Source organism: Pteropus medius, unplaced genomic scaffold, assembly GCF_902729225.1.
Source record: "Pteropus medius unplaced genomic scaffold, Ma_sr-lr_union100, whole genome shotgun sequence".
In the NCBI taxonomy this organism is placed as follows: Eukaryota; Metazoa; Chordata; class Mammalia; order Chiroptera; family Pteropodidae; genus Pteropus; species Pteropus medius.
Genome location: NW_024353909.1, coordinates 2405541 through 2416075, shown reverse-complemented (window position 1 = coordinate 2416075; position 10535 = coordinate 2405541).

Here is a 10535-nt window from a genome sequence, read left to right as displayed (position 1 = left end):
GCTAAAAATCTCAATGGCACTAATCTAAATACTTATTTGCTCTATCCTACACTATACACCTACTAGTCCCAGAATAACAATGACACTAAAACTGTTCACAATATTATTACTCAAAACAGCTTAATATTTTTTGCAGTTCTCTTTGTCCTTAATAATGTACGTCAAATTATTAAGTCCTTTAGAAAAGTCCTTCTCTGTGGTCATGCCTCGCATTGGAAGCATAGCTGAGTCAATTTATTTCATTTTGATTTTTAAAAATGGCTTTTTAAATTTTACTTTTCTTTTATAGTTATACAAAAATTTATACAGTTTTAAAGTCTAATAATGTACAAAACAAGGTATATTCCAAGAAGTGTAACTCCTGGCATTCATCATAGTCCTCTTTACTGTGTGCCCTCCCCTCTTTCTCAATATAGGTAACTTAAAAAAAAAAAGTCATGGTTGATACTTCATTTGGATTCTTTTTAAAGATAATATGCAGCTTCCCTTTAACCTTACACTTTACATAATTTTTTAGACAGAACCAATGAGTTAACTATGCTCTTGTTGGATCGTCATTACGGAAGGTACAGTTTTAAACACTAGAACAGTTCAAATTTAAGAGAGTCATCACTGACTTGTTGTAATTCTTTAATATTGTAGAAAACTCCTGAAAAATTATTTTAGGTCTTGGACCATTTTCTCTCCCTGACCTTCAATCGGCTCTTCTGTAGAATTTTTCAGCTATGTCAGCAAGGCTTTCACCACCTTCTTGTTAAATTTTAATTCATTTCGTTTTCATGGAAGGAAAGAAACCCTTTGAAATCATTTATTAGTTCTTCTAAAAAAGCTCAACCGTTTGGGATTTCTTAATGTTCGTTGCATGAGTAGCAGTGTTGCGCTTCTTTCTCCATTGGCTTGTGTCGATGTTGAAGTCTTAATTCATGGTGTTTATAATGGCAGCAACTATACAAAGTGATTCACACTTTCTGGAAAATGTGGTTGAGAGACTGATGGAATGGAGTAGTAGGGGAGGAATATGTGCTTCCTTTGTACCTAGATACATAAATGGAGGACATGGTGAGCGACCCAGAGGACACAGAGTTTTAAATTCAATTTTCTGCTCAGCAACGGATTTTCTTGATGATTATAAAACTGGTCTAAAATCTAAGATATTGTAGTAAGCTGTCAATCTATGGGATAAGAAGTTCTAAATAGTGCCTTTTAATATCATGGGCTATGTAAAGCATTAGAGTAATCTTGATATTTTTCAGAAACATTTTCACTACCACACAACAGTGTTCAATTGGTCTCCTGCTTGAACTTTGTCTTTCCACCCAAAACTCTTCTCCACTTAGCAGCCAGTCAGGAGAGTTAGACCTATCAGGTATTAAGATGTATTATAAAGCTATAGTGATTAAGACAGTATGGTATCAGCATAAAGACAGATGAATAGACCAATGGAACAGAAGAGACAGCCCAGAGACAAACTCTTGGAAACTTAGATTGCTTTATGATTGAGGTGGTCCTAGAGACCAAAAGGAAAGTATGAATACATTGTCTCATAACCATCTTTTCATCTCAACTGCTATTTACAGACAACATTTTCAATATCTGCAGGGTATTCCATTGTACGAATATACCATCAATGTACCATCAAGTATTTTACCAATTCCCTAACCCTTAACATTTAATTCGCTCTTATTTTTTATTATTATAAACAGTGTGGTAATGGAGATTTTTACATCTAAAATGTTAAACATAGACTTATTATTTCCTTATGATTAATTCTTCAGATGGAGATAATAGGTCAAAGGGTTTGGATATTTTAAAAATCTTGGTCCACGTTTCTAAATTCTTCCTTAAAATGTCTTATATGCCCAATAGCAGCATATGAAAGAGTCAAGGTCACTTCCTTTGATAACACTGAATATCATACTTTGAAATCTTTTTGCATTTAAGGGGTGAAAAAGGGTATTTTATAGTTGTTTTAATTTGCATTTACTTAACGAATGAAGCTAACCATATTTTTCAAATGCTTATTGGCCCTTTAAAGATTTTATTCTATGTGCCAGTTACTAATCTCTCTCCCTCCCTTCCTTGCTCTCCCCTCCCTGCTCCCTCCATCCCATTCCCTCCCTCTCTCTCTCTCTCTCTCTCTCACACACACACACACATACACACACACGCACACACACCATTCTAACCCACCATAACCCATAATAATCATTGTGAAATTAGTATCTCTAAGCCACTATTATGTATCTGGTACCTCTGCTTTAATACCTTCAAATGCTCCTTGCTGCCCACAAGGTCTGAAATCTTTAACCAGAGCATGATCTGCACCAAAATAGCTCCTGTCTTACTGTCCACTATGATTCCTCTCAAGCAAACCCTTGTCCCTGACCAACTTAGTCTGCCCCCTGCTCTTTTGTGATGCGATATAGTCCCCCCTTCATGCTTTGGCTCTCATTGCTTTTATTTCATAATTTCCTTCTCACTTTCTGAGTTTCTTATCTCCCTTTAGCCTAGCTCAAGTGCATTATCTCCTGAGATCTTTCCCTGGGAGAACATTTCTGACCTCCTGAGACTTTTACTGTGCTATCTACCTTTTAAAAATGCTTCCTTTGGGAGCACAAGTCCTAACTGTGGTGTAAACTCTCAAGGAGGACAACAGTACACCTTGCAGTTCTTTACACCAGTGTCTCTACATTCCCAAGAACCAGTGTGTGGAAGATTTCCATGAGCCTGTGGAGGGTCTGTCAACGGCAAATTGGGAAAGATCAGGTTTTTTATATTCTTCTGTCTACGTAACCTTCAAACCGTGTTATAAAAGGTTTTTACTGAACTTTCAGATGTTTAACAATAATATCTGATTTCTAAGCCATGGAGGAGTACAGGCGTTAAGCTCAAGTAAAGGTTATAGTGGCATGACTCACTGGCAGTGGCGAAGTTGGTAAAATGGCCATTATCGGGTTACTTTGGATCACTTTCACTTTCTGACTCTATCACCCCAGCCCCAATCTCAACCCAGGGGGCGAGGGGCTGGTGGAATCTGGAGTGGGGGAAAGCAGTGTATGGAGTAAAACAAAATGAATGCTAAGTTTCATCTTTGCATAAACATGAGAAAAAATAAAATCAGGCATGTCCAGGACTGTAAGGGACAAAGGGCTGGGACTGTGTTTGGAGGCTATTATTAAACGCTTTATCTTACTTGGTAGAGCACTAATCCAAGTGCCGTTTTAGGGGTGAACTAGTATGGAAAGAGCAGAATGTGTGGGTAATGCTTGCTTTCGACTGAAGGTAGCATCCAGTGTTACTGAGACCCACTGGAAACAACCACCACAGGTGTGAGGGTCTAAAAACACATCACTATAGTAACTTCTGGAGAAATGCAAGAGTGATAGTTATATTATTTGGCACTACAATGAGAAACTGAGACAGAAGAGTTAAAATGGAAAGTAGATAAAGAGTAACCAGGCAAAAAAGAATGTAAAAGTAGCAATATGGATTTCAGAAAAGGTGGACTTTAAGGTTGAAGGTACAGAACAGAATGAAAATAACAATATGAAAAAGCACAATTTATAAAAGAGATATGATATCTGTAAACCTGTATGCACCATACAATACAACAGCTAAATATATAAAGAAAAAGGCCATTAAACATAAAAGAAAATTTTAAAATGAGTTGGAGATATCCATATACATCTCTCAGAATCGAACATATCTAAGAGACAAAAATTGAGTAAAAACAGAGGAAATTTAACATAAAAAAACTCAGTAGAATAGATAAATTGCTAAAGTTAACATTATCTAAGGAACTAGTAAATGCACTGAGGCAGGAAAATGAAATCACTGATATCAATATTGAGAAAAATAGATAAAATTATCTCTTTTGTGCTGATATGTTTAAATACCTAGAAAACCCGAGAGACTCTAATGAAACACTAGTCAAACAAATGAGACGATTTAGTAAAGATAGTAAAGATAAATATACAAAAATCAATAGCTTCACTCTCTAATAGCAATAAGCACCTAGAAATGAGAATGGGAAAAATGACAATAGGGATAAAAAAATATATATATATAAATATATAAGAACAAATTTAACATCAAAGGAACGTGGACCCCAGCTATATTTTCCTGTGGCAGCTACACCCTCTCCAGTGATGTCTGAATTTCAGCCTTGGTTTTGGTGGGGTGGGGATGGGAGGGCAGGGGGGGTCCCTCTTCCAAGTTCTTTGTTCCATCCTTGTGTTCTTTCCTTCAGCCCAGGAATAGTAGCTGCTTCCTGCATTTGCTATTTTTGTATTCCTTAGAGTCTTCTTTTAACCCTTTTTAGAAGTTAACTACCTTTCACTAGTTAATAAATCTTTATAAATATTCCATGTTCAAATTACTGGCATGGTTTCTTGGTTTCTGTCTCTGACCAGACCTTGACTAATACAGATCTAAATGGATAAAATTATAAAATCTTATTAAAAGACCGCAAATAAGAACTAAAAAGATAGAAAGGTATTTTCTTAGATAGGAAGACAATATTATAAAAATATCCATTCTTCCTAAAATACATATATAAACTTAATGCAATCTTAATTAGAATTCCAACGAAGTTTTCCTTTTTGGGGAAATAGATAAATATCTTAAATTATAATGGAAGGGTAATCATATGAGGACAGCCACGAAAAGCATAAAAAATAAGAATTGTTAGGAGGGATATGCCCTGCCAGATAGAATGTCACAGTAATCAAATCTAAGTGGTATTGGCAGAGAGACAGACAAAAAGATCAGTGGAACAGAATGAAAAATTCAGGAAAAGATCCTAAGATACATTAGAATTTCATATATGACAAAGGCAGAATTACATTTCAGAGAGCGGATGGTGGTTTATTTAACAAATTGTGCTGAAACAAACGGATAGCCATCTAAAGCAAGATAGGTCACATTTTTCTGTAAAGAGCAAGATATTAAATATTTTAGGTTTTGTGGCCCTTATATCGTCTTTGCCACAACAACACAGTCAGGCCATTATAGTTCAAGAGCAGTCACAGACTATATGTAAATGAGTAGCCATGGCTATGTTCTAATAAAACGTTACTTATAAACACAGGCAGCTAGCCTGTGGGCCATAGTTTGCCAACCTCTGGTCTAGAGGAAAATAAAATTAGCCCCTTTGTCTCTGACCAAATATAAAAATATATTCTAATGGACTAAAGACTTAAATGTAAAATATAAACCATGAAAAACTCTTAGAAGGAAAACCCAGATGGACTACAGGTATGAACACGTGAAGAAGGGAATCCATCTTAATCAAGAAACCTGGAAGCTATAAAAGAAAAGTTGGACATAATTGATTATATAAAAATGTAAAATTTTACATGACAAAGAATGCCATAAACAAAGTCTAAATGATAGATTCAAGAATGATAGATGCACCAGAGAGGATTGATAATTCTTCTATGAAGGGTTCTTACCAATTGGCAAGAAAAAAGACAAACAACTCAACAGAAAAAAACAGGAAAGAGTATGGATTTTAGTTTGAGTACAGCTGGAAGCCCTTGGTTTCTCTGGAGGTTTTGAGCAGGAAAGAGACAGGATCTGTGTTTTAAAATGACCACTCAGGCTGCTGTGTTGAGGATGGACTGCAGGGGACCAGGGCAATCACGGGACCAGGGACAAGATGTTTTTGCAGACTCCCTGGAAAAGGCTTAATAGGTGTTCAATAAACGTGGGCTGGTTTTTGGTGAAAACATCTGTGCCATGCTGCCCATGGCATCTAGGCCAAGGGGTTCCTGAGTTGACTCCTGGATCCTTTCTTTGAGGGAAGGTGAGGTTCAGAATGTGTTATGACTCTTTTCAGCTTTTCCACATAAGTAAATGTGCATCCAGGGTGATCCCGGACATGATCCTGCTTTCCTGGCCCACCGCGATTCTGATTGTCCTTTTTAGCTCTGGTTATGGGGAGGGGAAGATAGACAGGACTTGTTACGATCTTGAGGAATTGGTGAATTCTTGGCCTAATTAGTCCAGGTGTGGGAGGAAGGGGATGAGACTGAGAAGAAAGAGGGATGATTGACAGGGGACAGAACATGTGCCTGCAGCCCGTCTGGGTGAAGGCTGCACCAAATAATTTCTTCTCTGCTCTTGAGGTATGGATGCCCAACAACCTGGTTATGAGTCATTTTTTCCACATGTGAGGCCAAGAGTTTTCATCTGATAAGTGGTCAGAGTGAAATAACAACAGGCTTCACAGCCAGGAAGTGGGTTAGACCCACCTTGCAGCAGGACGGGCAGCTGAAGTGACAGCTCAGAGGAGTGTCTGCCCTCCCTGTGCAAGGCGTAGGGAGCCTGAAACAAAAATCCGAGGCTGCACAGCAGTGTTGGGCCTGGAGCCTGTAACTCAGGCTCTGTGCAGTGCCTCTGCTTTTTCAAATGTAGAATAAAAAACATCCTGGACAGAAGGGATCTCTAGTGAAAAGTGAAAGAATGCACACAGAAGTGAGCTGCTGCAGGAGAAGCGGTGGAACTGACATTTGCTGCAAAGGGAAGAGAAGAGCATCTCCTCAGAGGGACCCTGCAGCCAGCAACAGAGCTCTGTGTGGCTTATCTTTGTGTTGGCCTCTCTGTTGCACGCAGTCCCTTGTGGAGGAGGGAGAGGAAAGTGGATCCAAAGGAACTGAGGGATGGGGGTGGACACTGTCAGCTCTTCTGCAAATCTGCATCTCACAGACACCTCTGGGCACATTGACATGTTCTATTCTCCGTAACTGAGCCTGCGTCTGGTTCCCCAAGGAGATGGGCACAAAGCATCACACTAGTCAAACATGCTGGTCTTTGACAAAACAGCAGTGCCTTGCGCTGTGCACAAGCACACATTTCTGGACTCTGGGAAGAGTGCGTGCCTTCTGGAGAGTACTGCCACGTTGTAGGCACTCAGGAATTTCTGAATCCCTTCAATCACTTTTGCATTGTTGAAAATGCCTCCCAAATGGTGTAGAAACAAATAAATGAATGAGATTATTTTCGAGTCCTGTTTTAATAATCCATCTGGATATGTAAATACAAAGCAGAGGTGAGAACCAGGGGACTTTGATCCCTGACATGAAGTCTGATCTTCTAGGCAAGAAACTGGCCAACTACAGACAGAGGGCCAAACCTGGGCTAAAGCCTGTTTTCATAAATAAAGCTTTATTGGAACACAGCCACACCCATTTTATCTATGGGTCCCTTTTGAACACCAATAGCAGACAGACTTGAGTAGTCACAACAGAGATAAATGTCCTGCAAAGCTGAAATATTTAGTCTCTGGCCCTTTACAGAAAAATTTGCCAATCCATGGTCTAGGCCACTACCTAGATTCAGCAGGTCTGAGATGTGGTCAAGGATTCCAAGTTTCTAAGAGACTTCCAGGTGATGCAGATGCTAATCTGTGAGCCACTCTTTGAGTAGCAAGATTCTAGGACACTCTTTTCCAAAACAAAAGCATGATGAACTAGTAAACATCAAGGACCAACCATGTACAAGGCATGTATTTGGCTCTGCATATAACCTGAGCATACCACAATCAAAGAAAGTCTTGGGCATCTCTTTTCCTTGCTTCACTGGCTTTGCTCACTAATGCAAGCCTAGTGGCATGCACCAAAGACAGGTACTAGAATATATCACTTAGTTCACCCACATATTTGCAGCTAGTCAAAAAGCTGCAGTGGATATTTATTGCCTTTCGACCCTGAGCACGAATTCTTCCTTTCCTGAGGGCAGCCATTTTGAGACATACCTTTTCTTCCATTTCTGTTCACTTGGTTTGGGTGGGGCTGATTCCAGGGATACAGGCCTAACCCAATCAGCATGCTGCATTCTCCCTGGGTCACCATAATTGACTGAGGGAATGGGCATGTGACCCAGTAGGTTCCCATAGGACTTTTGCAAGGACTTCTGTGAAAAAGATGTTTCCTCTTTCCCAGAGCATGTGTAGTAAGAGAACATAGGATCTAGGCTGTTGTGGCCATTTCATGACACTGAGAGGAAACTAGTATGGAGGAGGCAGCTCCAAGTGACAGGGGGAGAGAAGAAGCCTGGTGACCTGGTTTGACACTCTAATCAAACTCTACCTCTGACTTGCCTACCTATCCAAGTGGACCTTCCCATGGGTTTTTCAGTTACATGAACCCAAACATCCTCTTTTGCTTCTGCCATTTGGAGTGGGGTTATCTGTGCCTTGCAATTGGAGAAAAAATGTATTCTGACGGGAAAAGTTACTAAACCTGTGCTTTTGGCTATGGTTGAACATCTAGGTCAGAGTGTACTCTGTCCACACATACATGGTATCTTCCTTGAAACTACATCTTTGAACACACTTTGGCACATCTTCAGAAGAGCATATAAAAACAACTGTTCATCTCGAAGCTGGGCCACCTACTATGCTGGCCATTACCAAGATTGCTACTGCTTTTAGACTCTGGCAGCTCAACCTCTCCAAGTATAAGCAGCTCATGTCACAACATTCCCTCAGTTTCCAGAAGGAAGATCCTAGGCAAAGGCCTCAGGAATCCTGACTCAAGTTAACTGAGCAGAGAACTATCTAAGGGCAGGTCACTCTAGGCAAAACTACAACAGATAATGTTTCCTTTAGTACCATTCCATGTTCAAATAACATCTTCGCAAGCTTAAATTAATGTGTTCATTTTCTCTCCCTCCCTTTTCCCTCTTTTTTCTCCTCTCTTATCAAAATGGCTTTCGGCTAGTAAACAATTGGAAAGGGTCTTCTTATACAACCCATGGGAATCAGGTATATCAGTTTTCAAATCATCTAGATCTGGATTTGAACCCCAAGCCCACCACTTACTAGATGTGTATGAATAAAAAGTTCATGCTTTGTAAATCTCTGCTTTCTTATTTTTAATATATTTTCTTTGTGTTGTTATACCACAGGGAAATGAGATAATGCATATAGTGGTTAGCTGTAAGATGATGACTAAAAAGTAAAAATGTTACAGCCATAATTTTAATAATGTTTTAGCTCCTCAGAGGTATTTACATTTTCATAGGCAACAATTTCTTCTTAAAGTCCTATTTATCCAATATTAGGGACTCTGTAAGAATTTTGGTCACAGCAATAGAGCTGGTTCCTAAGTTTAGTCTGGAAGGTGGACACTTAATGAAGGTACACAAGAGGAGTGCAAAGTCCTTATGCAATGGTTTTGAGAATTAGAAACACAGGCCATATATGTGGAAGTTAAAAGAGGAATGCCTGAGATTGGAGCAGCCATTGGGTGACACTCAGTCCTTAAAATATCTAGTTTGGGAGGTCATCATCATTGAATTCTGATGCACTATCCTGGAATTGGTAGTTCTATTTGGTCAAAGGTGCCATCATCTAGTGAGTGAGTCAAAGTGACTAGGAATAACCGTAGAATCAATTTTTCCAGTAGCCAGGAAAAAGAGTCCACTAGCAAAGAGAAGTAGTTCTTTTACTCCAAGAACAGTCATCCTAAGACTCTTGCTTAACTGACAGAAGAGAAGGAACTGCAGGCAGTCAGCACCTTCCTGGCATTTCCATTCCATCTGACAGCATATTACATGAGATTGTGTGAATCCTGCTTCCTTGGTATACTAATAATCCATGGTACATGCATTATTTGAGCAAATGACAAGTCCTGAAGTTAAGACTCATTAACGCCGAGTGTGGTACCCAGTGGATTCGTGCCATGCAAGCAAATCCTTATCATTTCCCACTTTGGAAATTTCACATTACATTCCGCTTCGTGAATTCAACAGCTCCATGGTAATATAGGTTAACTTTTGAAAAAAATAACAAATAATATTCTGCTTGGGGGAATTTCAGACATTAGGCTTCTGATAAGAAAAGAAGGCTAATGTTGAAGAATTCAGGAAAACATATTATCTTGGAGAATAAAAAGCTATTCATTGTTTTCATTCCCCAAGACTGTGAAAATTATTTAAAGATTATTTGCATAACTTTGAGTACAATTAATTTCTATAAAACTCATGGACAATTTTCCTATTTTTAATGATTTCTCTACTCATCTTTTCCCCTAAGAGCCTTTGAACTGGACAAAATTTTTCTTTTCAATTAAAAAAAAAAATTGAATGGATGTGCCTCAAGAGGGCTGGCAGTACTTTCCAGAACCAGTAATAATGTATTCAGGTCCATATATAGTAATATATCTTTACACACATTTCACAGAAACAGGCTGCATACACCCACTGCTCTCTGGTGTGGTACCGTTCCTTGGTGGGAACACACAGGAAACTTCAATATATCACAGATCACTTATGACAGCCCTATCTTCTGTGTAAAAGGTCATCTCCCAGCAGAAGAATAGCTCGCCTAGTTAAAGGGACGCCAATTTTTGAGCGCTCTGCCAAGCTGATGACGGAGTGAATGAGTGAGAGAGGAAGATGTCAGATTTCAAATGCAGAGCACGCTCTTTGCCCGCTCGGGTGCTGAGCTGGTAAGAGGGGGAAGAGAAAACTCTATTTAGTGATGATTGGGGGAAAAAAAATCAGTCCTACACAGCGCGCTTCGAGAAGAA